The following is a 26,325-nucleotide window of genomic DNA, read 5'->3' on the forward strand; positions in this document are numbered from 1 at the left end:
CATAAGCACAGGTGCACCAAAACACTGTATGTTTAGCCCTCTGCTCAATTTGCTGTACACTTTCAACTGTGTGGCTAAGCACAGTTCCAATGCCATATTCAAGTTTGCTGATGATACCACTGACATAGGCTGAATCAAATGCAGTGATGAATCAGCAGGTACAAGAGAAATTGAAAATGTGGTTAAGTGATGCCATAACAACAACCTCTTGTGGAGGTGGCATCTGTTAGTCTCGCGAGACCATGGATCTGCACCTGGAAAGTCTTGCTTCAGTCTGTGTTAGAGCAGTGTCTGTTGTGGCTGTAGAGGCCCACACGGGAGTGACAGTCTCGACTGCAGTGACTGCACTTGAAGGCACTGTCCTCCAGTGTTGTCTTGGTGCTGTTTTTCCGACGAGTGCGATTTTCTTCAGCAGCAAGCCTCAGCTTCTCTTCTTCTCTTTTTAGACCTCTGCGTAGTTCCAGCCTCCAGTGAGAGCGATCGCTTGCGATGTCCTCGCGATATCCTCCCACCTCTCGACATTCATTTTCAGTGACTTCATGTCTCTCTTGCAAACGTCTTTGTAACAAGGATGGGGCCACCCTTGTGCTCTCTTGCCGGAGACCAGTTTCCTGTACAGCAGGTCTTTTGGGATCCTCCCGTCTGACATGCGGTGTACGTGGCCCAGCCAGCAGAGACAGCGTTGTTGGAGCGGAGTGAAGAGGCTGGGTATCTGGGCGCAGGCCAGGACCTCATTGTTGGTGACTTGGTCAGTCCACGTGAAATTGAAAATGTGGATGAGTGGTGCCATAACAACAACCTTTTACTCAATGTCAACAAGACCAAGGAGTTGATTATTGACTTCAGGAGAAGGAAATCAGAGGTCTATGAGCCAGTCCTCATCATAGGATCAGAGGTGGAGAGTGTCAGTAACCATTATTTCAGAGGACCTGTCCTGTCCACGGCACTTAAGTGCAATTACAAAGAAAGCACAGTAATGTCTCTACTTCCTTAGGAGTTCGCGAAGATTTGGCATGACATCTTAAATTTGGACAAACTTCTATAGGTGTGTAGTGGAGAGATATTGACTGGCTGTATTACCAATGCCTTTGAACTGAAAATCCTACAAAAAGTAGAGGACACGGCCGGCCCAGTTCATTACACGTAAAGTCCTCCCCACCACTGAGTATATCTGCATGAAATGCTATGGCAGCAAAGCCACATCCATCATCAGGGAACCCCAGCAGCAAGAACATGCTCTCTTCTCACTGCTGCCATCAGGAAGAAGGTACAGGAGCCTTAGGACTCACACCACCCAGTTCAGGAACAGTTACTACCCCTCAACCATCAGGCTCTTGAAACAAAGAGACTAATTTCACTTGCCCCATCATTGAAATGTTCCCACAACCTATGGACTCACTTTAAAGGATTTTTCATCTCATGTTCTCAATATTTATTGCTTCTTTATTTATTATTATCATTATTATTATTATTTCTTTCTTTTTTATTTGCACAGTTTGTTGTCTTTTGCACACCAGTTAAATGCCCAAGTTGGTGTGGTCTTTCATTGATTCTGTAATGGCTATAGTTCAATGGAGTTGTAGAGTATGTCAAAAGAAAATTAATCTAAGGGTTATATGTGGTGACGTATGCAGTATGTACTTCGATAATAAATTTATTTTTGAATTATTTTTTGAGTTTCACAGGACTAGGTAGCCTTGAGATTTACATGTGAAAACTAACAATAGGCAAGCAATATGACTTATGCCAGAAGTGAGTGGCAAATTAATTAAAATAGAATTGGACACTGGCTCAGCTGTTTCAGTCATTCCACAAAATGAGTTTGAACAGTATTTCATAAATACTGCAGTGAAGCCTGCAGATATCCAACCAACAACTTACACTGGAGAAAAAAATAACTCCTACGGGAATGACATCTGTAACAGTGAAATACAACCATGTACAGGCCACATTGGGCTTGTATGTGGTAAAAGCAGCGGGGGCCAGCATTGTGGGGCTGTGATAGGCTGAAACAGCTACAACTTGATTGGAGATCCATCTACCATTTTCATTCCACATCCCCTGCAATAGAGTCAATTAAGAAGGGCACTGGATGATGCCACAGCAGTGTTCAAGGATGTCATTGTTAAGCTCAAACATATCAAGGGTAAAATAGTGTTAAATGAAACTGAAAAGGACAAGTTGTACTAAGCCCATCCGGTACCTTATAATAAATTACCCATTGCATGGAGGCTGAAAGAATTCTTTCCAAAGTTGAGTGGAGCCCATGGGAAAAGCCAGTGGTCCCAGTAGCCAAGAAGAAAGGATCTGTGGTGATTTTAAGGTCACCATCAACCCAGTACTGAAAGTAGATCAATACCCGCTGCCCAGGATTGTGGATATCCTGTGAACCTTTCTGGAAGGAAACATTTCTGCAAAGTGGATTCAGCTGAGGCCTACCTCCAGATGGAGATGAAAGAAGAGTCCAGCTTATTGTTGGAGAAGCTTCCACACCTGCAGTCTGGCAGAAAGCTATGAAACAGGAGCTACAAGACTGTCCAGGCGCTCAGTGTTATCTGGATCACTGTTACACACAAGGCTGGCAAGGAACATGTTCAAAAACTCCAGACTGTGTTAAAAAGATTAGAAGATTATGGGCTCAGTGCACGTTGCAACAAGTGGGTTTTTTTAAGCTTACATCACCTACTGTGGTCACACTATTGACACCCAAGGATTACACAAGTGTGCTGAGAAAATTCAAACAGTGATGGATGCCCCAAGGCAAAAGGATGTGTCACAGTGACGCTCCTTTTTAGGACGTGTCAATGACTGTAACAGGTTGCTGACAAACCTGGCTGCTGCGCTCCAGCCTTTTAACGGATTGGGAAGAAATGGCAATAGACGAAACGGTGTGAGGTGCCTTTCCAAAAGGTGAAGGACCTCTGACACTGTACTCAGACATTATGATCCACTGAAGCTTGCCTGTGATGCCTCACCTTATGGTATAGGTGTAGTCATGTCACAATACAGGGACAAGATTGAGTCAAGATTCACAACGAATAGCACATGTGACTTGGGGCGAGGGCTGCATACCATCACTGACTTCAAAGCCAAACGTTGTGGTGCCGCCAACAGTGCAGCCTCTCTCCCAGATGAGCTCGATCTCTTTTATGCTCAGTTCAATGTTGCTAACTCTGAGCCTCTAAGGAAAGCCACCTCTTCAACTTGCAACCTGGTCATCTCCAAGGCTGAGGTACAGCAGATGTTTCCAACGAGTGAACAGTCGCAAGGCTGCGGGACCAGACAACACCGAGGGTGGATACCCAGGATGTGCACAGCACAACTGGCAGGTGCATTTACTGACATTTTTAATCTCTCCCTCTCTCAGTGTAGAGTGCCCTCCTACTTCAAATTATCCACCATTGTCCCTGCCCCAAAAAAGACCAAGGTAACATACCTGAACAACTGGCGTCCTGTCGCACTCACCTCAATAATAACCAAATGCTTTGAGGATCTTCAAGGATTTTATCTGCAGTTTGCTACCACCCAAACTGGACCCCTTACAGTTCACCTACCAACACAATCGATCAACAGACAACACAGTAGCCACTGCTCTACATACTGTCCTTACACATCTGGAGAAGAAGGATGCTTATGTGAGAATGCTGTCCTTGGACTACAGTTCAGCATTCAACACCATAATTCCATCCAGGCTCAACAGGAAGCTCAAAGACCTCGGCCTTGACCCTGCCTTGTGCAGCTAGATCCTGGACTTCCTGTCAGATCGCCAGCAGGTGGTAAGAGTGGGCTCCCTCAACTCTGCCCCTCTGACCCTCAACACAGGAGTCCCTCAGGGTTGTGTACTCAGTCCCTTCCTTTACTCCCTGTATATCCATGACTGCGTCACCACCCACAGCTCTAATCTGCTAATTAAATTTGCCAACAACACTACATTGGTTGGCCTAATCTCAAACAATAATGAGGTGGCCTACAGGGAAGAAGTCATCTCTCTGACACAGTGGTGTCAAGAAAACAATCTCTCCCTCAATGCTGCAAAAACAAAGGAGCTGCTTGTGGACTACAGGAGGAATGGAGACGGTCTAACCCCTATTGACATCAATGGATCTGGGATTGTAAGGCAAACAGCTTTAAGTTCCTCAGCATCCACATCACTGAGGACCTTACGTGATCTGTACACACCAGATGCATGGTGAAAAAGGCACAACAGCACCTCTTTCACCTCAGACGGTTGAGGAAGTTTGGTATAAAAGCCAGTACCAACAGGCTTTGGGACAGCTTCTTCCACCAGGCCATCAAACTAATTAATTCACGCTGATTTGAGTGTATTTCTATGTTACATTGACTGTTCTATCTATTATAAATTATTACAAATTACTATGATAGCACATTGCACATTTAGATGGAGACGTAACATAAAGATTTTTTCTCCTCATGTATGTGAAGGATGTAAGAAATAAAGTCAATTCATTCATTCATTCATATTATGAGTGATGGAAGTGAACATCCCATGGCTTTAGTATCACATTCCCCTAGCGCTGCAGAGAAAAATTCTGCACAGATTGACAGAGAGACCTTGAGTTCGGTTCAGGGTGCAAGATATTTCAACCATTCTTAAATGGGAGAGAGTTTATTGATCATCAACCACTAGTGTCCATTTTCAAACTGCAGAAGGATGTTCCATTCACAGTAGCAGCATGAATGCAAAGATGGACTCTGTTTCTTGGAGGACACAATTACAGATCAACTTCAAGAGAAATTCTGATAGATTGTCCCATTTACCCCTTGGAAAAGGAAATATCTTGAAAAATTTTCAAAAGAGGACACACCCTTTGACATATTCTCCCTAATGCAAATTGAAAGTCTCCCTGTTATGGCAGAGATGAACCAAAGGGAAACCACAAAAGACCCCACTCTGTTTCAGCTCTTCATGGCAACTCTAAAAGGCTGGAATATGCAGTAGACATTCCAGTTCCTCCATTTTTACCAGCTCTTTGGAACTTGCCCTTTGCAAAGGTTGCCTTGAGTAGAGATTAAGAGTCATTGTACCATCCAGGCTGAGAGCTAAAGCATTGGACGGGTTACATGCCGGTCATCTCAGAGTGGTCAAAATGCTTGACACTCTGTTTGGTGACCTAGGACAGATCAGCAAATTGAGGAGCTCACCATGCACTGTTCGAGATCCTAGCACATTTAGAAGATGCCAAGAGCAGCACTTCTCCATACCAGGGAATACCCTGCATTGCCCTGGCAAAGGATTCTTTTGGACTTTGACACACCACTTATGGGCACAAATTTCTTGGTAGGAGTGGATGCAGCTAAAAGTAGCCAGAAGTGTTCCCAATAGCCTCCACTACAGGTTGGCACACTGCCGATGTGTTGAGAAGCCTCTCCTCGAGGACTGGTATTCCAGAACGCTTAGTGACAATAGACCACAGTTTGTTATGGAACAGTTTCAGTCATTCCTGAAAATGAAAGTATTAAGACATATTACATCTGCACTATACCCTTCAACTATGAATTGCTTGGCAGAAAGATTTGTGCAGAGTCTAAGGAACGTACTGCAAGCAATGTCAGCAGAACACACTTCACTGTCACTGAATCAGAAGCTCATCAATTTCCTCCTTGCATATCACGATGCAGCACAGTCCACAACCAACAACTCACCAACTATACTGCTTCTGGTTTGTTCCTTGTGCTTATGCTTGAATCACCTCCAACCCAATCTATGCAGGGCAAACAACTGAGTCAAATTGAGGTTTCCCATTTCACTCCTGGACAAGCAATCCTCGAGAGGGACTACAGAGATGATCAAAAGTGGGTACTTGGAAAGATTAAGATAGAGCAGGACCACGCTCCTACACAGGAAAGATAGCATCTGATGTCACCTGGAGACAACACATTGATCAGTTGGGGAGACCAAAGTCAATTGCTGGATAAGAAAGGTGGCCAGAGCTGTCAGAACCACTTCCTGCAGTCCCCGTCAACTCCTACAACCATTATGTAGAAAGCCTGAGATTGTTTCACGGTCACAAGTCTCACTTGCTAAGCAGAGTGATCCCCCATGTCAGAAAAATGTTATCCCAAACAGTAAGAAATCCCCCACAGCAATTAACTCTTTAGACTTGAATGGACAATTAAAAATTTACTCTGTTGTGGATGTGGATATCGTTGTTGTATTGTATAGTAAACTGAGTATATAGTAGAGGTACATTCTATATTGAATTGGAGTTTATAGTTAAGCAGGGAGAAGTGTGCATTTAATATTTAAGTAATATTTGAGTAATACTGTAAATATATTGTTTGATTAAGCATTGTTTTTGTTTAAATAATTCATTACACGTTATATGCAAAAGTATGTGGATGGCATATATCATAATGCCACCACGTCATATGTGCACGACTCACTTGAAGTGAAAATGAAACTAGAGTACACATGTTATTCCTGGCTCTATGTTTTCTTTCAATTAGTTTTATCTGTTGGAGTTACAAAATATAACACTACATAAGAACTACATGTTGTAGTTTTGTTTTAGATGACTGTCCAACCCTTATCCCTGCACACATCCTTGAAGGATATACAGAAAGTATACGGTGCCTATAAAAAGTATTCACCCCCCACCTCGAAGCTTTTTTTCATTATTTTACAATGTTGACTGACTGTGGATTTAATTTGGCTTTTTTGACACTAATCAGCAGAAAAAGATTCTTTCATGTCAAAGTTAAAAAGGATCTCTACAAAGTGACCTAAATTGATTACAAATATAAAACACAAAATAATTGTATAATTACTTACCCCCTTCAAGTCAGTTAGTAGATACATCTTTGGAAGCAATTACAGCCTTGAGTCTGTGTGTATAGATCTCTATCAGCTTTGCACATCTGACACTGCAATTTTCCCCATTCTTCTTTCGAAAGCTGCTCAAGCTCAGTCAAATTGCATGGGAATCATGAGTGAACAGCCCTTTTCAAATCCAGCCACAAATTCTCAATTGGATTGCGGTCTGGACTTTGACTTGGTCACTCCAGGACATTAACTTTGTTGTTTGTAAGCCATTCCTGTGTAGCTTTGGCTTTATGCTTGGGGTTATTGTCTTGCTGGAAAACAAATCTTCTCCCAAGACCCAGTTCTCTTGCAGACTGCATCAGATTTTCCTCTAAGATTTCCCTGTATTTTTCTGCATTCATTTTACCCTCTACCTTCACAAGCCTTCCAGCGCCTGCTGCAGTGAAGTATCTCCACAGCATGATGCAGTCCCCATGATGCTTCCCAGTAGGGATGGTGTGATTTTGATAATGTGCGGTGTTTGCCTTACACGAAACGTAACATTTAGTCTAATGGTCAAAAAGCTCAATTTTGGTTCCATCAGACCATAGAACCTTCTTCCAGTTGACTTCAGAGTCCCACATGCCTTGTGACAAACTCCAGCCAAGATTTCATATGAGTTTTTTTCAACAGTGGCTTTCTCTTTGCCACTCTCCCATAAAGCTGCGACTGTTGAAGCACCTGGGCAATAGTTGTTGTATGTGCAGTCTTTCCCATCATGGCCACTGAAGCTTGTATTCCTCCAGAGTTGTCATAGGTCTCTTAGTGGCTTCCGTCTCTAGTCCCTTTCTTGCACGGTCACTCAGGTTTTGAGGACGACCTACTCTAGGCAGATCTATAGCAGTACCATATTCCTTCCATTTCTTGATGACTGACTTAAATGTACTCTAAGGGATATTCAGTGACTTGGAGATTCTCTTGTCTCCATCTCCTGACTTGTGCTTTTCAATAACTTTTTCATGGAATTGTTTGGAGTGCTCTTTTGACTTTATGGTGTAGATTTTGCCAAGATAGTGACTTAGCAGCAATTGGACCTTCCAGATACAGGTGTATTTTTACTACAATCAATTGAAACACCTTGACTGCAAACAGGTCTCCAAAAACAGACCTCCACTTAACTAATTATGTGACTTCTAAAACCAACTGCCTGCACCAATGATGATTTGGAGTGTCATAGTAAAGAGGGGTGAATACTTCTGCAGCGATTATTTAGCATTGTATCTTTGTAATTAATTTAGATCACCTTGTAGAGAGATGTTTTTATTTTGACATGAAAGAGTCTTTTTCTGTTAATCAGTGTCAAAGAAACCAAATGAAATCCACTGTAATGCAACATTGTAAAGCAATAAAATATGAAAACTTCCAAGGGGTGTGAGTACGTTTTATAGACACTGGATAAACCTACCGAATATTAAAATGCTTAGACAGAGGATGTTTTCAACAGTGGTAGAGTTTAGCACCTGAGGGCACAGCCTCAGAACAGATGGATGTCCCTTTAGAACAGGGATGAGGAGGAATTTCTTCAGCCAGAGTGTGGAGAATCTGTGGAATTCATTGCTACAGACGGCTGTGTTGGCTAAGTCATTGGGTATACCTAAAGCAGAGGTTGTTAGGTTCTTGATTAGTAAAGGCATCAATGGTTACGGTGGGGATGGGGGGAAAGGAGAATGGGATTGAGAGGGAAAATAAATCAGCCATGATTGAAAGACAGAGAAGACTCAACGGGACGAATGGTCTAATTCTGCTCCCTTGTCTTAGGGTATCACGGTCTTATAAATTACTCCAAATAGCAACAAAATGAATAAGGCTTTAAAAATGCAACAAAGGGTTTGAATTCATTTCTTAAAGCAATGAAACTAGAAAGCAAAAAAGTTATGTTCAACTAATATAATACAGGCCACACTTGGAATGGCATGGGGAGTTGGGGGGCTACTGCACAGGACCGAAAGAAGCTGCAGAGGGTCGAAAATTTAGTCGGCTCCATCTTGGGTACTAGCCTACAAAGTGCCCAGGACATCTTCAAGGAGTGGTGTCTCAGAAAGGCAGCATCCATTATTAAGGACATCCAGTTCCCAGGGCATGCCTTTTTCTCACTGTTACCATCAGGTAGGAGATACAGAAGCCTGAAGGCACACACTCAGCAATTCAGGAACAGCTTTTTCCCCTCTGCCATCTGATTCCTAAATGGACATTGAACCTTTGGACACTACCTCATTTTTTTAATATATATTATTTCTGTTTATTGCACAATTTTTAATCTATTCAATATACATATACTGCAATTGATTTACTTATTTTTTATTATTATTATACTTTTTCTTCTTCTATATTATGTGTTGCGTTGAACTGCTGCTGCTAAGTTAACAAATGTCATGACACATGGCGGTGACAATAAACCTGACTCTGATTCTGAATTTCCGGCCACCCTGTAATTCGGTGGATATGGGGACACTTACAAAGATGACAAGGGCTTAATAAATTGGTAAATTGGTTTATTATTGTCACATGTATTGTGGTATAGCAAAAAACTTTTCTTTGCATGCCATCCACGTAAATCATCTTATTCCAATAGTGCACTGAGATAGCACATGGGAAACTATGATAGAATGCAGAATATACTGCTTCAGATGACATCAAAACTGTGGCTCCTTCCACTAGAGAAAGGAAGAAGATAAATTGACAGCAATCTTTCCTGCATCATCAACAAAGAAAAGAGTTCATCGTTGACTTCAAAAAGGGGAGGGGATGGTTCACTTGTTCCTGTCTATTCAACAGACTGAGAGCATGGAGAGCTTCAGGTTTCAAAGTGTGAACATCACCACTAGTCTGCCCTGGTTCAGTCACATTGATGTCATGGCCAAGAAATCTCACCGATACCTTTACTTCCTTAGGTGGCTAAAGAAATTTGCCTTGTCCCCGTCAATCCTTATGAATTTGTATCAATGCATAAAAGGCATTGTGCCTGGATGCAGAACAGTTTTTTTTTATGGCAACTGTTCTGCACATGACTGCAAGAAACTGCAGACAGTTGTGGATACAGTTCTGCACATCATAGAAAGGAAATCTCCTTTCCATGGACTCTGCCCATACTTCTTACTGCCTCCATAAAACAGACAGCATAACCTAAGAACCTACCCAACCTAGACAATTCCTCTTTCCCCTCCTTCCATCAGGCAGTAGATACAAAAGTCTGAAGGCACCAAACTCAAGGTCAGCTTCTATCCCACTGTTATCAGACACTGGAACAGACCTCATATGATAAAATGGACTCCTGGCCTCACGATGTACCTTGTTTTAACGTTTCACTTTATCGTTTAATTCCACTTCACTTTTTCTGTAGCTTTTACTCTTTATTCTGCATTGTTAGTGTTTCACTTTATGCACTATGCAATGATTTGATCTGTATGAGTAGTGTGCAAAACAAGCTTTTCACTGTATCTTTGCTCTGTACATAAGACAGTAATAAACTAATATCAGTACCAAAATATGGAGCTTACAACCACAAGATGTAGTTGAAGTAAAAATGTATATGAACTTGAGAAAAATCTGGACAGAGCCCAAGGCAGAAATGATGAGATCAAAGGGTGGGGAGGAAGCCCATGTGGGTGCACAATTGATCCTCAATAAGATGACCCAAGTAGCCTATGTTTTCTACATGAATCATTGAGATTATATGCTAGCTCCACTTTCTCTGATGGTGCAGTAAAAATGTCACCAGGCCCATCACGAATCATAAAAATCGTCATCAGAGTTCTTCCGTGAACATGATAGATGACGGAATGGAAAATCCTTTTAACTCTCAGACACAATAGAAATACTTGTTTTTAATGTACCATCAGAATGTGATCAGTAACACCAATAGAAAGTATATCCTTTCAAATCCCCCCTAAGCAGAGTATGACTTAGACATTTTATCTTTAAATCAAAAATTAATGTTGATGTGTGCAATAGCTTAAGTATAAAGCCTTAATTATCTTTTATTTAAAATGTCATCCTTCCCCTTGGAAATTATTCACAAAACTATAAAGGTTAATTGTGTAGATTTTCAAAAAGTGAAATAAGAATCCCAAGGTCACTGAATGCAAATCTGATAAGGAAGGTGACTAGATAATATTCATCTGTTTCTGTTATGATAAGCAGACATTACTTTACTGCAGTCTCATTAGAGGTTAGCCTGTGACAGTGCCTCAGGAAATAACACTCATGGACCACCTATTGTGACAAGGCACCACTGTGTTTGAAGGAAGGTGGATTGAAGATTCTTCTTGCATTAGAGCTTTTTTCCCTCAGTGCAGTTTTCTCTTTGTACCTTCAAACCTTAGTAGATGTTAACTCATTAAACACTAGCATTTCTCTACCAAACCACTCAAGGTTTGTTGAACAGGAATCAGAACCAAAACTACAAATGTCAGGAATCTGTAAATTAGGATAGTTCGGGAAACACACAGCCTGCATCTAAAAAGAATATGCCCCGATCATTTCAAATTCTGTGTTTTTACAGCATATTTTCTGTTCCTTTTGATGGGGGCTTGACGAAGAGCTAAGAAGGCCTTGATGAGTCGAATGGCCTCCTTCCTTGCTGTACAATGTTGTCCCAGCTCTGAAACACAGGATTTCAGATTGAGATTCCAGTCTGGCACCAGAGAACAAAGTCTTCAAGCTGGTCCTAGGGATGACAGGTCTGTCTCTTCAGGACATATTGACTAGGGTTGGCTTCTAGAATTGAATTAAATTGCTTTATTATTATCACTGGCACCAAGGTGCAGTGAAAAACTTGTGTTGTATGCCAACCATACAGATTGCTTCATTAGAACAGTGTGTTGAGGGAAAATCAATACAGAGCACAATATAGAGTTACAGAGGAAGGGCAGTCCATGCAGACAATAAGATGGAAGGCATAACAAGGTAGATTGAGAGGTCAAGGGACCATCTGATCACACAGTAATCCTATAAGAGCAGAATAGAAGTGGTTCTGAGCCCGGCGGTACATACTTTCAGGCTTTTCTAACTTCTGTCCCATAGGACGGAGATCAAGTGAGAATGCTTAGGATGGGTGGAATTTTTTGGTTATGTTATCTGCCGAGGAAGCAAGTACTGTAGACAGAGTTCATTGAAAGGAGGTTGTTTCTCATGCTGTGTCGAGCTGCATCCACAACTCTCTGTGGGTTCTTGTGGGTCTCTGGCACAGCAGTTGCCATACCAAGTCTGACCAATGCCATAACCACAATTGTCTAGTGGATTCTACCCCAGGCACACAACATTACGGTCTGCTAAGACGGGGCTCATACATTTCAGATGAAAGAGTATTGAGCCAAACCCAACTTAACTACTTGAAATACTTCTTTCACCCAACCCAGCCAACACAAACAGGACAGTGTTGGTCGAGTGCCACTGAGCTCAAGTAAATTAATTCTAATCATGGGTGCTATTTCATGGATGAGACTTTGAGTCCCTTCTGCTCTCTGGAGTAAGTGTTTGGAGAGGCCGAGTCTACTGAACCTGGATTGGGAATGGTTAAGAAGGGATGGGGTACAGTATGTAACTTTTTCAGGGGTATAAACTTTTCCCAGTATCAGATAAAACCAGAGGGTAAGAGGTAAGAGGTAAAAGATTTGGAGATCAAAACATGCCCTCTTCTCCCAGAGAGCAGTAAGTGCTTAGCCAGAGAGAGCAGTAGAAGCAAGGTCTATGACAGCATTTATGAATGTCTACACCGGCACTTTGAATCAACCAGACATAGAAAAGTACAGGCTAAGCACTGGAAAAATTATTAATACGGATGGTTGTCCTCTGGTCTGTGGGAACATAGTGGGCCAAGTGGGCTGGCTTCCAGCCGTATGACACTAAAACTGCATTTCAGCTGGGAAATATTCCTGGTGAGTCAACCAGTATTTAAAATGAAGCCAAATTCCTGGGATAAAGTGATTGCTCCAGACTCCGTTTTGGTTAATTAGAGAAGACAAAAAGTGCTTCCAAGAAGTACAAAATATCTGCTGCAGAAAATATCATCCTTATTTATATTCAGATTGTTTTTGAAACCCTTTTATTTTTGTCTGTTCTGCATTGTCCCTTGCTGTTTCTGGGAGGTGGTTATGTCAACATTGGCTAATATATTTCCGACTTTTCTACGCCCAACACCTTCTTAATGCACTTCCACAATGGAAGGCCATCTGGAATGCACTGAAAGGTGGTTTGGATATTTAAGTCTTTTCCTTTCAGTCAGAAAACCATACGATTAACAGATTTGCTGTTCTTTTAAACAAAGATTATGACAAGATATGAATGGATTTCAGAATACAAAATGCCAGCAAATATCACTGTTTGATGAATTACAAAGCTGAGCAGTTGAACCTGCAGGGTGAAAGGATGCTTCACTTCCTCTGCAGAGTATGACACAGAAGTCAGAATTTAAATCCAGGTACATCTGGATTTAAAATACTAACTTACAAAACGTGTAAATTGAATTTGTGTTTTATGAACAAAGAATTCTATAAGAAATAGAGTAAAGGAAATATTCATCATTGAGGGATTATGAAAAATTGTAGAACTGACTCCAAGTAGTATAACATTTCTAAGTGTCTATTAAACCCAGAATTCATAGAAACATAGAAACAAAGAAAACCTACAGACTCTTTGGCCCACAATGCTGTGCCAAACATGTACTTTAGAAATTACCTCAGGTTACCCATAGCCCTCTATTTTTATGATCTCCATGTACCTATTCAAGAGTCTCTTAAAAGAGCCTATCATATCTGCCTCCACCACGGTCGTCGGCAGCCCATTCCACATACTCACCACTCTCTGCGTAAAAAAACTTACCCCTCACATCTCCTCTGTACCTCCTTCCAAGCACTTTAAAACTGTGCCGTCTCATGTTAGCCATTTCAGCCCTGGGAAAAAGCCTCTGACTAGCCACATGATCAATGCCTCTTATCATCTTATACACCTCTTTCAGGTCACCTCTCATCCTGCGTTGCTCCAAGGAGAAAAGGTCGAGTTCACTCAAAGCACTCCAGCGTGTGGTGAAAACTGCCCAGCGGATTATTGGCACCCAATTGCCCACCAATGAGAACATCTACCATAATTACCAAGGATGCATCTCACTCTAACCATGGACTTTTTTACTCTCCTCCCATCCGGTAGGCACTACAGGAGCCTCCGCTCCCACACCAGCAGGCACAGGAAGAGTTTCTTCCCTGAGGTTGTGACCCTGCTGAACTTCACAACACAGCGCTAAGCAGTATTGCACCCATATTATACTGTCTCAGTACTTTTATATTTGTGTGCTGTAGCACTTTTTATTTGCCGTTATTTTACAAAATAACACTATTCTTTGCATTTCTGGTCAGCTGCTAACTGAATTTCATTGGCTTTGTATCTGTACTCGGCACAATGACAATAAAGTTGAATCTAATCTACTCTATTCTCATTAGGCATGCTCCCCAATCCAGGCAACATCCTTGTAAATCTCCTCTGCACCCTTTCTATAATTTCCACATCCTTCCTGTAGTGAGGTGATCAGAACTGAGCACAGTTTTCCAAGTGGTGTTTGATCAGGGTCCTATATAGCTGTAAAATTACCTCTCGGCTCTTAAACTCAATCTCACAGTTGATGAAGGCCAATGCACCGTATAAACATAGAGTCAACCTGTGTAGCTGCTTTGAGTGTCCTGTGGACTGGGACCCCAAGATCCCTCTGATCCTCCTCACTGCCAAGAGTTTTACCATTAATACTGTACTATATACTGCCATCATATTTGACCTACCAAAATGAACCACCTCACACTTATCTGGGTTGAACTCCATCTGCCACTTCTCAGCCCAGTTTTGCATCCTATCAATGTCCTGCTGTATCCTCTGATATCCCTCCACACTATACACAACACCCCTAACCTTTTTATCATCAGCAAATTTACTAACCCATCCCTCCACTTCCTCATCCAGATCATTTATAAAAATCACGAAGAGAAGGGGTCCCAGAACAGATCCCTGAGGCACACCGCTGGTCACCAACCTCCATGCAGAATATGACATGTGTACAACCACACTTTGTTTTCCGTGAGCAAGCCAATTCTGGATCCACCAAGCAAGGTCCCCTTAGATTCCATGCCTCCCTACTTTCTCAATAAGCGTTGCATGGGGTACCTTATCAAATGCCTTGCTGAAATCCATATACACTACATCTACATCATTCATCAATGAGTTTAGTCACATCCTCAAAAAATTCAATCAGGCTCGTAAGGCATGACCTGCCTTTGACAAAGCCATGCTGACCATTCCTAATCATATTATGCCTCTCCAAATGTTCCTAAATCCTGCCTCTCGGGATCTTTTCCATCAATTTACCAACCACTGAAGTAAGACTCACTGGTCTATAATTTCCTGGGCTATCACTACTCCCTTTCTTGAATAAGGGAATAACATCTACAACCCTCCAGTCCTCTGGAACCTCTCCCATTCCCATTGTTGATGCAAAGATCATTGCCAGAAGCTCAGTAATCTCTTCCCTCACCTCCCACAGTAGCCTGGGGTATATCTCATCCAGTCCCAGTGACTTATCTAACGTGATGCTTTCCAAAAGCTCCAGCACATCCTCTTTCTTACTGTCTATATGCTTAAGCTTTTCAGTCTACTGTAAGTCATCCCTACCATTGCCAAGATCCTTTTCCGTAGTGAATACTGAAGCAAAGTATTCATTAAGTACCTCTGCTATCTCCTCCGGTTCCATACACACTTTTCCACTGCCACACTTGATTGGTCCTATTCTCTCATGTCTTATCCTCTTGCTCTTCACATACTTGTAGAATGCCTTGGGGTTTTCCTTAATCCTGTCTGCCAAGGCCTTCTCATGGCCCCTTCTGGCTCTCCTAATTTCATTTTTAAGCTCCTTTCTGCTAGCCTTATAAACTTCTAGATCTTTTGTTTTTTGAACCTTTCGTAAGCGTTTCTTCCTGACTAGATTTTCAGCAGCCTTTGTACACCACGGTTCCTGTACCCTACCATCCATTCCCCGTCTCATTGCAGCATACCCATGCAGAACACCATGCAAATATCCCCTGAACATTTGCCACGTATCCCCTGAGAACATCTGTTCCCAGTTTATGTTTCCAAGTTCCTGCCTGATAGCTTCATATTTCCCATTATTCCAATTAAATGCTTTCTTAACTTGTCTGTTCCTATCCCTCTCCAATGCTATGGTAAAGGAGATAGAATTCCATCAAAAAATAATGATCAAAAAGCAATATTTGCATTCATTTTCACAGGTGATTGTTTAGTATTTTACAGCAATATTTTCAAATTATTCTACTGACTATACCATGGTGGGGAGGGGAGAGGGGAGAGGGGAGGGGGGAGAGGGGAGAGGGGAGGAGAGGGGGAGAGGGGAGGAGAGGGGGAGAGGGGGAGAGGGGGAGAGGGGGAGAGGGGGAGAGGGGGAGAGGGGAGGAGAGGGGGAGAGGGGAGGAGGGGGGAGGGGGAGGAGGGGGGAGAGGGGGAGAGGGGGAGAGGGGGAGAGGGGGAGAGGGGGAGAGGGGGAGAGGGGAGAGGGGAGAGGGGAGAGGGGAGAGGGGGAGAGGGGGAGAGGGGGAGAGGGGGAGAGGGGGAGAGGAGGAGAGGGGGGAGAGAGCAGGGGAGGGGGGGAGAGGGAGAGAGAGAGAGAGAAAAATATTGTTACAGCATTGTTACTGTAAGAAATTAAGTTGCCTTCACTTGTGTGAAAGCGAGTGTTTATTTGCCTGACTTAGTGATGAGTCAGGACAGAAGATATCAGCAGAGTACAACTATACTAGCTTGAGTCAGTGGGATCAAACACTATTAACTCCCCCTGCCATATGGCACTGCAACAACTCGGGCTGCAGACTCCAAGTGATAACTGTCCTGAGTATTTGCTTGAGATCCTTTTAAATGGACAAAACATCCTGGAGTCAGCTTCTGCAATTCATGGTCAGACAGACACACACACGCAAACACACACAAAGACACGCAAACACACACACACACACACAAACATGTAAACATGACATACACATACATGTACACACTCAGAAGATGTAAAAGAGCAAGACAGTTCTAGACATAAGGTAATGCAGTAGGAACAGGGCTACATTAGCCTCTGATCTCTCCAGAAAAAAAAACAATCATGAAGACAAATTAATATCACATTAAGACCAGGTGCAGATTAATACTCACACACTCATACTAACTGCTGCATCACTGCGAGATATGGTGTAATATTGTTATTTAATTTTATAAGTTTCTAGTTATGTTTGTCATTAACTGAGATATCTATGGAGGGGAGGCTTTTGTTCTGTTCTATAAAATTATACAAAGGCATCTTATTGGTTAATTAGGGAAGACAAAATACTTTCAAGAAGTGCACAATATCTGGTCTCAGAAAATATCATCCATATTTATATCCAGATTGTTTTTGCAACCTTTTTATTATTTCCTTGCTCTGAATTAGCAAGTGTTCAGTTCCAGTCACCACATTACAGGAAGGGAGTGATTGCACTGGAGGCGGTACAGAGGAAACTCATGAAGATATTGCCTGGAACAGAAAATGTCAGCTGTCAGGAAAGACCAGGCAGGCTAAAGCCATGTCCTTTGGAGCAAAGGGAGCCTGAAGAGGGACTTAATTGACTTGTGTAAAATGACGATGGGCCTGGACAGAAGCTACTTCCCTTAGCTTAGTGAGAGAGCAGAGGATACAAGTTCAAAAGGATTTAGAAGATGGAAAGATTTGCGTACGGAACCCATTGCCTAGGACATTGGTAAAGGCAGAAACCCTCATCAGATTTAAGCCGTGTCTGGATGTGTACATAAAGAACTATGACCTGCAGAGCAATGGATTCAGTGCTGGAAGGTGCAATTAGGCTCAGTTGCGACTTTCCAGCCATGACAATGAGCTGAATGGCCTCCTTCTGTATTGTAGCTTTCAGAGCTAAGAATCTCTGTCATCGCTGTTGTGAAAAGTCATTCAGTGGCAGCAGCAAAATGTTGACAAATCCACCGATCCCCTCTCCTAGACCCCGTTATTCACTGTCCTGTCAGCACACCAGCTTCAAACATACAAAACCATCCATGTCTTCCAGAGCATAATCATCTCCACTTCTAAGAATGAATGAGCCCTGAGCAACACTGGTGAAGAAGGCATTTGACACATTGGACTTCATCAGCGAGTGTAGGAGTTGGTACATTATTTTGCAAGATTTTGTGAGGCTGCACTTGGAGTATTGTGTACAGTTTTGGTTACCCAGTTATAGGAATGATATCATTAAGTTGAAAAGAGTCATTAATTTGATGAGAATGTTTCCAGAACTGAAGGGTCTGAGATATTCAGAGAGTATGGGCAGCCTAGGACTTTATTCCATGGAGTGCAGGAGACTGGGGCTTGTTCTTATGGAGGTGTATAAAATCATGAGGGGCATAGAGAGACTGAATGCATTCAAACATTTATTCCCATGAAATAAAAAACTAAAAGGCAAAGAATTTAAGATGAGAGGCAAAAGACTTAAAGGGGATCTGAGGGACAACTTCTTCTCACTGTATATGGGATGAACTGCCAGAGGAAGTGGTTGAAACAAGTACGGAATAGCATTTAAAAGACATTTGTATGGAACACGGAGAGGAATGATTCAAGTGGATACGGGCCAAGTGCAGGTAATAGGACCAGTTTAAATGGATGTTTTGGTTGCCATGAACTAATTGAGCCCAAGGGCCTGTTATTACTCCATGACCCGCGCATTCACAGTGGAACAGCCTGGGCTAGCTTTCAAGCTCAGCTCTGGGGATCTGATAACATTGCAGGTCACAGAGTAAGTTTCCGTGATAACATATGGGAACGCCTTTCATCCTCAGCTACTGACCTTTATTGAATCGTAAAGCAACAAAGTACTTCAAGAGATCAATTGGCCCATCAGCACTTTCAGCACTTTGAAAGTCAAACTAATCAGTTCCATTTACTCTCACTTTCCCCCGCCCGGCATCCCAATTCTTTTCTAAGCTTTGAAAGTTATTATTACTTCCACTTTCTCTCCCTGTCAAGCAGTTACACATTCAAACAGCATCACAGCTGAGAGCTGACCAAGTCAAACAATTGCCTGTCATTGTGGCACCTTGAAATTTTTACATAATTTCATTAAAGGGTGATGAAGTGGAGACAGTAGACAGGGCAACTCTCACACAGTCCCTGTGACCGGGCTTGATACTAGCCTTGCCATCCAGGACATGCCCTTTTCTCATTACTACCATCAGGGAGGAGGTACAGGAGCCTGAAGATACACACTCAACATTTTAGGAACAGTTTCCTCCTCTCCATCATCAGATTTCTGAATGGTCCATAAACCCATGATCACTACCTCACTATTTTGTCCTCTTTTTGCACTATATATTTTTTATTTTTTTATTGCAACTTATAGTAAACATTTTGTATTACAGTGCACTGCTGTTGCAAAAATAAAAAAATTTCACATCATAACGTCAGTGATAATAAACCTGATTCTGATTTTGGTACTGTCTGTATGGTGTCTATGACCATTTTGGTTCTTGGAAAGTGCGTCACTTTCTTCACACATGTTAAAGGTATGAAGGTACACTGGCTGCTATAACCCACACCAAGGTTAAGGGGGTGGGGTCTTGGAATACAAGATACTTAGAAGGAAGATGAGAAGGAATAGGTTATAGGAAAATAAGTGGACACTGGAATTATTAGAAATCTCTCAGAGTTGATGGATGGAATCTCCCAAATTAATCGCATAAGCAACAATGTGAAGAATCTATTTCTACCAGAAGTGCTTAATGATTTTGAACACCCAATCTGGATTCCATCAACTTTCCCTCCTACAAGGATAACAATCCCATTTATTCATAATAAAGATTAAACTATAGCGCTAACACCAACTGTAACATTTTATTTTGCATTCTATTACTGCTTGTTCCTTACACTATCCCGTAGCACTTTTGTGATGAAACGGTCTGTAGGAAGGCATGCAAAACAAAGATTTTCTCTGTACCAATTTATTGCACCTGCCTCAACCACATCCTCGAGCAGCTCATTCCATAAATGTATGCATGCAACAGTAATAAATCAATTACTAATTACCAACTATTAAGATTACCAGCACTTTTACTTCACCTTCCAGCTACTTCTTTAGCTTTCAGCCATTGACCAGATCTAGATCAGGATTTTTCCAACTATTTATTCCACTGAGTTTTTGGAACATACTACCTGGAATTTTCGCTTCCTAGTCCTGTGATAGTTTTACCTGACCAAGGCTCTATATATGAGGAATGGTGAACTGGATGCATCCACCTTTTTTCCCTATGCAGAAGGAATTAAAAGTTCCATCTCCTCCTGATTCTCTTCCAAGCTGCTTGTTCTTAACAAGACACTGTAGGATTCAGCCTGAGGTGCCACCTTTACCACACTGAACACAAACTGCACAGTACAAAATATAATATTCCTCTTATAACCATATAAAACCATATAACAATTACAGCACGGAAACAGGCCATCTCGGTTCTTCTAGTCCATGCCGAACTCTTAGTCTCACCTAGTCCCACCGACCCTCACTCAGCCCATAACCCTCCATTCCTTTCCTGTACATATATCTATCCAATTGAACTTTAAATGACAACATCAAACCTGCCTCAACCACTTCTGCTGGAAGCTCGTTCCACACAGCTACCACTCTCTGAGTAAAGAAGTTCCCCTCATGTTACCTCTAAACTTTTGCCCTTTAACTCTCAACTCATATCCTCTTGTTTGAATCTCCCCCACTCTCAATGGAAAAAGCCTATCCACATCAACTCTATCTATCCCCCTCATAATTTTAAATACCTCTATCAAGTCCCCCCTTCAACCTTCTACGTTCCAAAGAATAAAGACCCAACTTGTTCAACCTTTCTCTGTAACTCAGGTGATGAAACCCAGGTAACATTCTCGTAAATCCTCTCTGTACTCTCTCTATATTGTTGACATCCTTCCTATAATTCAGTGACCAAAACTGTACACAATACTCCAAATTTGGCCTCATCAATGCCTTGTACAATTTCAACATTACATCCCAACTCCTATACTCAATGCTGTGATTTATAAAGGCCAGCATACCAAAAGCTTTCTTCACCACCCTATCCACATGAGATTCCACCTTCAGGGAACTATGCACCATTATTCCTAGATCTCTCTGTTCTACTGCTTTCTTCAATGCCCTACCACTTACCATCTATGTCCTATTTTGATTAATACTACCAAAATGTAGCACCTCACATTTATCAGCATTAAACTCCATCTGCCATCTTTCAGCCCACTCTTCTAACTGGCCTAAATCTCTCTGCAAGCTTTGAAAACCTGCTTCATTATTCACAACTCCACCTATCTTAGTATCATCTGCATACATACTCATCCAATTTACCACCCCATGATCCAGATCATTAATGTTTATGACAAACAACACTGGACCCAGTACAGATCCCTGAGGCACACCACTAGTCACTGGCCTCCAATCTGACAAACAGTTATCCACCACTACTCTCTAGCATCTCCCATCCAGCCACTGCTGAATCCATTTTACTACTTCAATATTAATACCTAACGATTGAACCCTCCTATGATTAGATTGCCAGAACTGCAGATGGGGTTTGTCCAACAAAAGTAAGATTGGTACTCTCTTACTCAACTATCACTTGTTTTCGTCACTGCAGCCACACCGTGTCTTATTTTCATAGTGATAATGGATTGACCCCCTTCAGTCCAAGCACTCCAGCTCGATCATTGTACTGTGATTTATTTCGATGCACATCTTCTCCTTTCAACTGTTGTACTAATTGTTGAACCCTTGTCTATCAAATTGTATTTATAACTTATTGGTTCTGGTTATCTAAACAGAAATTTTCCTCATTTCTACCAGCTCTAGGTAGAATATACAAAGTTAATTTTATCTCCTACACGGTCACTAGGATGTGTGGATATTCTGAATAAACTCTTCTTGGCTTCCAGCTGAGTACAAGTATCGATTTTGCCTGATATTTTAATGACAAACTTTACCATCGTCATGAAGGATGAAGATGATTCGGGCCGAGATGTTAACCGTTTACTTTTTTCCATGGATGCTACCTGGCCTGCTGAGTTCCTCCAGCATTTTGTGTGTGTTGTTCAAACTCCCATGTATAGCAATGTTGAATTCCTTTGTTCTGCTTTTCACTGATATTGATTAAGGGATAAATGTTGGCTGGAGATAAAGTTCCTGCCCTTCTTTGTGACATTGATAGGAGTGGATGGCAAACAAAACACAGGTAGCGCAATAGCACAGTGGTTAGCACAACCCTGTAACAGCGCCAGGGGCCTGGGTTTAATTCCCGCTGATGTATGTAAGGAGTTTGTATGTTCTCCTTGTGATCACATGGGTTTCCTCTGTGTGTTCTGGTTTCCTCCCACATTTCAAAGGCATAGGGGTTAGTAGGTTAATTGGTCACATAGGTATCATTCGGGTGGCGCAGGCTCATTGAGTCTGAAGGACCTGTTATCATGCTGTATTTCTAAAACATAAACTAAAATAAAAACTTAAAAAATAAAATAAAAATGTTGTTCACCGTACCTCAGGATACACTCAGTGTCCACTTTATTAGGTACACCTGTACACCTGCTCGCTAATGCATCCCAATGTAAAAAAGCATGTAGACATGGTCAAGAGGTTCAAGTCAAACACCAGAATGGGAAAGAAATGTGATCTAAGTGACTTTGACTTTGGAATGATTATTGGTGCCAGCTGGGATGACTTGATTATCTCAGAAACTGTAGCTCTCCTAGAACTTACACACACAACACTCTAGAGTTTACTGAGAATGGTGCAAAAACAAAATAAAAACATCCTGTGGATAGCAGTTCTGTGGACGAAAATGCCTTGTTACTGAAAGGTGTCAGAGGAGTATGACCAGACTGGTTCAATGTGACAAAAAGGGAACAGTGTGCAAAGGCAGTGTGCAGTTTAACGGGGAGTGATTGTCTTGTACATTTTTCTTTTGATCACAAGACATTGGTAATGTAGAATACTTCAAGTCTGGTTCACGGGTTTATTGGCAGGACCAATGGTGGGGATGCTGCATGGCTTCAGTTATAGCACAGACTAGGCCTCATGCGACAGTGTCACCTGTTGCAGCCATCCAGGAGAGGTGATGCCAGAGGCGGTGCAGCGTAGCGTCCATTGAGTGCTGCCATCTACTGTTCACATGGTGGAAAACAAGTTTGGATTGCATTCTGCTGCAGACTGCTGCAGGGCTAGCTCTTGCCATAACATTCATAGACTCAGGGAGCTGGGCTATGTTATATATATATTTTGTGTGACTGGATGTTTTCTGCTGTCTTATATGTGCTATATGTCCCTTGCGCTGTGTATGACTGTTGGTACTGTGTTTTACACCTTGGCCCTGGAAGAATCATGGTTCACTCGGCTGTATTCATGGGTTTTCATATTTGGTTCAATGACAATTAAACGTGAACATCAAACCTTGAAGTGGACACAGCAGAAGACCATGAACAAGCACTCGGTGGCTACTATACCTAATAAAGTGGCCACTGAGTGGATATGACAATAATAAATCAATTTATTAATTTACCAGCTGGGGTACTGTATTTTGTTCAGTTCTGGATGAAATTAAAGAGAAGGCAAAGAAGTGACTTGCAGAAATGCATAAGGAGCCTTAAGCAGGAAGGGTGGTGAGTGGTGAAGCTTGGATTCTTGGATTGTTCTCTTGATGACAGAGAACGTTATGAGGAAACTTAATTGAGGTATTTGATGTCATTAAGGGCTCTGATGAAAGATACTATTTTCACTAGTGGGGGGGGGGGATGGTAACCTGGGGATAAAGATCAATCAGCCAAAGAATAGAGTGAGAAGCATAGGCATAGTTGATCACACAGCCCTCTTCTATATGTATCTCCCTCTTATAAAATAGCACAGCACTTATATTATTACATTGCACTGTGTAGAATATACAACACAGAAACAGGCCATTCAGCCCAAGCAGTTCATGCTGGAATTTATGCTCCATATGAAGCACTATTCGTCAGTTCATTCTGTCAGTCCAGCTCTCTGTTCCCTTCTCCCTTTTACACATATCCACCTCCCTCTTAAAGCATTCTGCACTACCTCCCCCCTTTGGATGGGCTGGGACTTTTGAAGCCCCTGTGGATTTCTCAGTAATCACCCTGTATGGACAGCCTCTGGTTGTATTCTTCTCCACAAGTGAAAACATTCTCTGCATCCATGCCGTAAAACACATCAACACTTTCAAGACCCATATTAGGCCACCCCCTCAGCCTTCCTTCTGAACAGAGAGACCCTTTTTTCCTGTATGACCAATCCCACACTTGGCTGATTGCTGCACCAGCGCACCCCAGGTAGAAACTAACACTTCTCATAAATGCAGCTTTCTGGACATACCAACTGCCTGGTACATCAGTCAACACATTACCACTTGTAAAACTGATATTAGTTTATACCCCATGGAGGCTGATTTTCACCAACCACACTCCCACACCATGCAGTGCCTAAGCAACATGAGGTCCAAAATAAATCTTGGGTGGAAACTTCTCCAGAAATAACTATCTCATGTGCGTACTGTGCAGAGCAACCTACATGTCCAGATGACCAGTTTGATAGCTATGCAGCAGGCAAACACTACACTGATAACCCTCCCCACACAACACAAACAAAGCAATCAAGTCAATACAGAACATTACACGTAGCTACCCTGTGAACCAGTGGAACAGCACCTGGCTAACACAAGCCATATGAATAGCCACTTCTCCAGTGAAATAGTTTGTATACATTTTGTGCCTGTACAGCACAGTAATGAGTTATGACCTGAAACCTACTGCCTCTGAACCAGAAAGAATCTGGGATCACGAAGAGGAATTGGAAAGGTAGTGGAAAGATTGTGGGGAATGGAACGGGTGAGATTGCTGGCCGTCCTGGAGGCTATTCAGTGCCAGAAATACCTGAGAGGACTTTTCTCCAGATATTACTAGCAGGGACAGTAAACAGATAAAGTGATCTGTACAGTTGCAGTTTGGAAAATATCCATTTGTAGCCAGATGTGTACCTAAAGCCAGTCCAAAGGCTTTCTTTCAAATTCCCCAACATTATTAGACTCTGCAAAGCACAGACGGGCTCCAAACTCGATGGGAGTAATAATGAATCGAATAATGTTGGTAAAAATTCAGAAAATGATCGCAGCACGAAGCTGCATATGGTTACTGAGTTATTTCTCGCAGGCTGCGGCGTGGATGAACCCTTTCTAACGCATGATCTAAAGCAGACACACACACACACACGAAGAGCAACATCAAATACGAGTTCCCTTGCCCATCTTTACCCAAGTCGGACAACCAGAGACACAACTACATTCGGTTTATTGCAACACATCGGAACATTCAGTCTCGGATGGTGATGTTAAAGGACACCTGCCCCCCGAGTCCAAGAGTTAGCAAGTGTGCATGCTTGCGAGGGAGATACTCTCAATAATATTTAGCTCCTGTTTAACGGGGGTTCTCGCCCGGTGACTGACAGCCCGATAGTGGGGAACTAATTGATGTTTGCAGTTAAAATGATCAGCAGAATGGCCGGGCTGACTTAACTTCCTGAGCGAAGCCCACACGCACTCACCTGTATTGGGTCAATAAGCCGATGGCCGCGTATCCGAGCCGGGTAAGAGGCGTACGTACTGCTGTTCAGCCCGGTGCCCGAGAAAGGCAGAGGATTCAGAGGAATTCTAAATCTACGGAGGGTCTTTCAGTCAATGTGTAGGGCGCGCACACAAACACACACGCACACACACACTGCAGAAAGCAGAATACTAATACAAGGAACTGAGAGATTTATGCATGCAAGCCATCAGTCAAATGGATGGAGAAAGTGGTTTAAAATCAGCTTCGTCTTACCCCCTTCTATCCGCCTCGCTCTAAGTATCAACAGCGTCGGCGGAGGCGTTTGGCTTGGACGCCCGGCTTCCTCTCAGCCTCGTCCGTCCGCTAAAGTGTGGACGAGGGGCTGCGCTTTGGTACCTGCAACTTGGCGCCGGGTGGACTGAGCCCCGTGTTAAACCGCACTACGCGGCAGGCTGGACCGCTGTGTGTATGTGTGTGTGTGTGGGAGCGGACGACGGTTTTAACCAGCTCAGCCAGGCAAACAGGATTTCATGAAGGAGGGAGGGACGGTTGGGGGGGTGGAGATTCTGAGATGGATCCCGAGAAGCAGACGGGCCCCCTTCCCCTTACTCTGCCACCCTGACCCAATAAAAGAGGGAGGCATTAGGAGAAAGTCCATCAGCTCGAAGACAGATGGATTCGAAAATCAGCAATGGTTAAGAAAGGGATTGAAAGAGAGAGAGAGAGAGAGAGAGAGAGAGAGAAAGGGGGAGTTATTTGCATTTGAATGCAGCTAACCACCGTGAAGACCATCAGTTTTATTTTTTAAAATAACAACTTGTCAAAGAACAAGTGATGA

General features: G+C 42.5%; 1 protein-coding gene across 2 annotated transcripts in view; it reads right to left on the reverse strand.

Moving 5' to 3' along the window:
• Positions 1 to 25,944, reverse strand: part of cdh7a (cadherin 7a) — a 227,043-nt gene extending 201,099 nt beyond the window's left edge. Inside the window, exon 1 of one of the 2 annotated variants that reach the window (XM_072258284.1) lies at positions 25,761 to 25,944. The gene's annotated coding sequence lies outside the window, so the exon portion shown is untranslated. Of the gene's footprint in view, positions 1 to 25,485; positions 25,558 to 25,760 lie in introns of those variants that run through there. The other variant, XM_072258275.1, reaches the window with a different exon arrangement.
• Positions 25,945 to 26,325: the final 381 nt, after the last annotated feature.

The sequence above is a fragment of the Mobula birostris genome, chromosome 1 (assembly GCF_030028105.1).
Source record: "Mobula birostris isolate sMobBir1 chromosome 1, sMobBir1.hap1, whole genome shotgun sequence".
Taxonomy (NCBI): domain Eukaryota; kingdom Metazoa; phylum Chordata; class Chondrichthyes; order Myliobatiformes; family Myliobatidae; genus Mobula; species Mobula birostris.